Source organism: Hylobates moloch, unplaced genomic scaffold (genome assembly GCF_009828535.3).
Source record: "Hylobates moloch isolate HMO894 unplaced genomic scaffold, HMol_V3 SCAFFOLD_4, whole genome shotgun sequence".
Lineage (NCBI taxonomy): Eukaryota > Metazoa > Chordata > Mammalia > Primates > Hylobatidae > Hylobates > Hylobates moloch.
In genome coordinates, this window is record NW_026652279.1 from 119,987,990 (window position 1) to 119,993,328 (window position 5,339).

Sequence of the window (5,339 nt, forward strand, 5' to 3'; positions counted from 1 at the left end):
CACACTGTGGAAGCTTTGTTCTTTCACTCTTTGTGATAAGTCTCGTTGCTGCTCACTCTTTGGGTCTGTGCCATCTTTAAGGGTTGTAACACTCACTGGGAGGGTCCACAGCTCCGCTCGAGGTCAGTGAGACCACCAACCCACTAGAAGTAACCAACTCTGGACATACCAGCACTTTAGGAGGCTGAGGCTGGCAGATCACAAGGTCAAGAGATCGTGACCATTCTGGCCAACATGGTGAAACCCTGTCTGTACTAAAAATATACAAACTAGCTGAGCGCGGTGGCACATGCCTGTAGTCTCAGCTATTCGGGAGGCTGAGGCAGGAGAATGGCTTGAACCCAGGAAGCAGAGGTTGCAGTGAGCCGAGATTGGGCCACTGTACTCCAGCCTGGCGACAGAATGAGACTCTGCTTATATTTACTTGGAAAAAATTTTTCTTCAATTATGTGAAAGCAAATGTTTACAGGAATCTAAATGTGGTAGCATAGATCACCCTTACCTTTGGCATTATTTTGTTCCACAGATAAAATAATCTAAAGGAATGTTTTGATCTACCAAAAATAAGAGTTTTATGATTCATTGTGATTTTATCTCATTAAAAATAAAACATACATAAAATTTATAATATATGGACATACAAAAGATAAAAATTTAAAATCATCCATAATTTCAGTATTCTTGTAACTACTGTTAGAAATATGTATATCTTCCATTGATATCTCCTTGTGTTGCTAAATTATAATATATTTTATCAGTCTCATCTGGGTGAGCATTTGACTTTTTTCCAGTATTTGCCAATAAACAACACTGAGGTAAAATTTATTTTAGATAAGCTTTTATATAAGCTCATTATTATTTCTTGAGAAAATATTCCTAGAAATATGACAGCATTAAGACTTTTAATATGCATTACCTTATTTTTCTCCAAAAACTGATACCAATTTAAACTCTCGTAATGATTGTTAGCTAGCATTTGCTTCTATAAACTCTGAAACCATAAATTATTGTCTTACTGAAAGTCTTTTCAAAAATAAATGTTAAAAATTATATTGCTATACTCTTTTCTTTAAATGTCCATTTTCTTTATTATAAAAACGACAGTTTGTAATTATATCACCTGTTAATTTTTGAATGCTTGTTGGTTTTTTATGCTTTTCATATTTTATTGGTTCCTACTATCATTTAACTTGTAGAAACACATATATATTAAAGTTATTAATGATGCTTTCATTTTTAGTTAATAATCTGATTAGTTATACATTTGTGTTACAACTTTTGTTTAAGACTTTTCTAATACGTGGAGTTTTCTTTGTTGGTCCAGTCAAGTCTATCATTCTGGCAGCAGCCAACCTGAAGGAAATGTCAATGATCAAACCTAGGATTATTTGAACATCAAAATACATAATTGAGGCCAAGCGCAGTGGCTCATGCCTGTAATCCCAGCACTTTGGGAGGTGAGGCAGGCATATCATGAGGTGAGGAGATAGAGACCATGCTAGCTAACATGGTGAAACCCTGGCTCTACTAAAAAAATACAAAAAAAAAAAAAAATAGCTTTGTGTGGTGGCGAGCGCCTGTAGTCCCAGCTACTCAGGAGTCTGAGGCAGGAGAATGGCATGAACACAGAAGACGGAGTTTGCAGTGAGCCGAGATGGCGCCACTGCACTCCGGCCTGGGCGACAGAGTGAGACTCTGTCTCAAAATAAATAAATAAATAAATTAGCTAAAATTATTAAAAAAAAGAAAACATTGTGTAAAAAATGACTAACAATAACTAATAGTAATTTTTAAAATGTCTTGAAATTTAAATACTCTCAATAAAGATGTTAAAAAACCATTATATTTATATGATAAAAAAGAGTGAATTGGAAAACAGACCCAAGAAAATTATCTAAAATGAGATATTAAAAAGATAAGACACAATGAATATGAGAAGTCAAAACTATTGAGAAGAAAACGAGGCCTAATATCTAATTGCATTTACAAAGATGGTAGAAAGTAAAATGGAAAAGCAATACATGAAAAAATGTTGACAGATAACTTTCCAAGTGTTATGTAAGACGAATTTTCCTTTTTACAGGGAAAAAAATGTCCAAGCAAGATTTTTAAAAAATTTCCCTCTCTGCACTAAATTAGTATAATTTGAAGTAACTGTAAACAGAGAAAGAGACCCAAAGAAGAAAAATAGATCAGCTACAAATGAAGCACCACTATTAGGTCAGGTAATAAACAACAAACACATAATATTGTTGGAGATAAGTGGTAAAAGAAGAATTAAAGAGGATGAAAGACATGCAATCATGATTGGAGAAGGGTGGTATATTATATAAGGTGAAAACAGAGACAGCAGATATCTTCCTGGATACTTTTTTTCCTGAGATTTCTATTCTCGTATCTTCCCCATCTCAGTAAATGGCAGTTATTCTGCCAGTTGTTCAAGCCAAGAACGTTGCAGTCATCTATAACTTTCTCTCATCTCTCCAATCCTTTAGCAAATCCTACTAGCACTTCTTTAAGATATTTCCAAATTACCCCCACAGGAAGCAATCTCTTATACGTATTATCACAACAGTTTCCTAATTGGTGTCTCTATTTCAATCCTCCTTTTCCTTCCCTATTTGCATTTGTAATCGCAGAGATTTTTTTTTATTATTTAACAGAAAGTCAGATCACATCCTTCTTTTCTCAGAACCCTCCAAGCTTTCTCATTTCACACGGATTAAAATAAAATTACATTTCCATTCAGAAGGATCTACATTCTCATACACACTGTTACACTTCTGATATTTCCTCCTGTTTCTCTCCTGTCACTACACTCCCACCATGCTGGCCTGCTTGCTTTTACACACTCCTGTCTCAAGCTCTTTTGCTTCCTTTTTTCTCTCTCTGGGATGTTTTTCTCATCCACTTTCTACTCGGAAAAAACCTTCTGCATTCACCCTAAATAATGTACCACCCCCAAACATCATTGCCTCCCCATTTAATCTTTGTAGCACTGATCCCCTTTGTCTCCACTCAGTAAGAAGGCAAGAGCTATGATGAAGGGGCTAAGACATAGCAGGGACTTTATCTTCTTAACTGTATCCTTAGAATCTGGAAAAATGTTTAGAACAAAGTACTGTACCCACAGAATAAAGAACTTTGTCTGGAACACAGAAGACATTCTATTAATATCTGAGAATGTATAAGAAATTTAAGCCATATGAATATGAAATTATATTCAAAGTGCTGAGAGAAAATAGGTGTCCACCTGCACCTAGAATTCTATACACAGCTATAGTGTCACTTGAAGACTGATGATAAAAATGATACATTTTCAGAAAAAGAGCTGGTATACACCATCAAGAGTTTCTCGCTAGGGAAAAATCCACTAAAACTACTTAAAAAAAAAAAAAAGACTACAATATACCATATACTTCAAGAAGAAGGCATTAAACTTAGAATAAAGAAATGAAGTTCAAGAAATAATGATGGGTAAGAAAATTGTTAAAGGTGAGATTAATGAAGTAAGCATTCACTGAATTAAATAAGGAAAACAAATTATGGTTATTCTGATGCTGAAAAATGAGTTAGAACTACAATACTAATCAGTTGATAAATGGGGATTTTAATGATAGAATTTTAAGGTGTTTGCAAAGTGAAATATACTCTATCTTTAAACTCTAATGACTCAAGTATGTATGTTAAATTTACAGATAAAATTAATGAAATAGAAATATAAAACATTTTCAATTCACTTAAGGTGAAAAATAATGAAAAGTCTATCAGTGTAATTCACATAGCAAATAATTTGCAGGAATGCATAAAGAAATTGTCAAACTCCCAGTCATAATAGATTTTTAACATGCCCTACTTAGTAACTGATAGATTAAATATATCTAAAATTAATAAACATATAGGATATTTAAACAACACCATTAGAAAATATCTTCACCACATAAATACAATATTCATTCTTGTCAATCATGCTTGAAACAATTGCCAATACTGACCAAATGCCAGTCCATAAAGTAAGTCTAAACAATCATCAGGGTACAATACATACAAATTCCATTTACTAGCAATAATAAATTAAGATTAGTAAACACTTGAAAGTCAATTTAAAAGAAATCGGCCGGGCGCGGTGGCTCACGCTTGTAATCCCAGCACTTTGGGAGGCCGAGGCGGGCGGATCACGAGGTCAGGAGATCGAGACCACGGTGAAACCCCGTCTCTACTAAAAATACAAAAAAATTAGCCGGGCGTGGTGGCGGGCACCTGTAGTCCCAGCTACTCGGAGAGGCTGAGGCAGGAGAATGGCGTGAACCCGGGAGGCGGAGCTTGCAGTGAGCCGAGATCGCGCCACTGCACTCCAGCCTGGGTGACAGAGCGAGACTCCGTCTCAAAAAAAAATAAAATAAAATAAAAATAAAAGAAACATGTATGTGAAACATTTTAATAAATATTTGAAAGTAACTCATAAGTTCAAGATGATATGACTTAAAAAACACAAAAAATATTCCAAGTAAAAGTAATTAAATAGTAAACATCAACGTACATTGGCAAGTAGGTGATGATCTCATTTCAAATGCTAATAATTAGAAAAGACGAAAGCCAGCCGGGCACGGTGGCTCACACCTGTAATCCCAGCACTTTGGGAGGCCGAGGTGGGCATCTCACCTGAGTTCAGGAGTTCAAGACCAGCCTGACCAACATGGAGAAACCCAGTCTCCACTAAAAATACAAACCAAGCATGGTGGTGCATGCCTGTAATCCCAGCTACTTGGGAGGCTGAGGCAGGATAATCGCTTGAACTCGGGAGGCAGAGGTTGTGGTGAGCCAAAATCGCACTCCAGCCTGGGCAACAAGAGTGTAACTCCGTCTCAAAAAAAAAAAAAAAAAGAAAAGACAAAAGCCTGATGTATAGAGAGATATATAGAATTTGTACAGTTCTCCACCACAACACCATACTGCCCAAGACTGAGAATATACGAGTAAACACTGTATACATAAATGATTTGGATTAGTTATTTCTTGCCTCTCTGAAAGCTAATCGGCACTATCTACTGAAACTACTTGTGCATTTACCCTTCGATGAGGCAATCTCCCTTCTGAGAATTTCCCTTAATAGTATACTTCCAACAACTGGAAATTACATATGCATAAGTATTTGTTATTGCAAATTACACTATTATTTGTAATTGCAAAAATTTGGAAATAACCTAAATGTCCGAACATATAAGTTTTTTTTAATAAACTATGGTTTATCTTCACATCTTTATTATACAAATGGTAGCATAGTATATAAATGCAGTGTAAAAAGGAATGCGGTAAAACTTTATGAACTGATGTGCAGT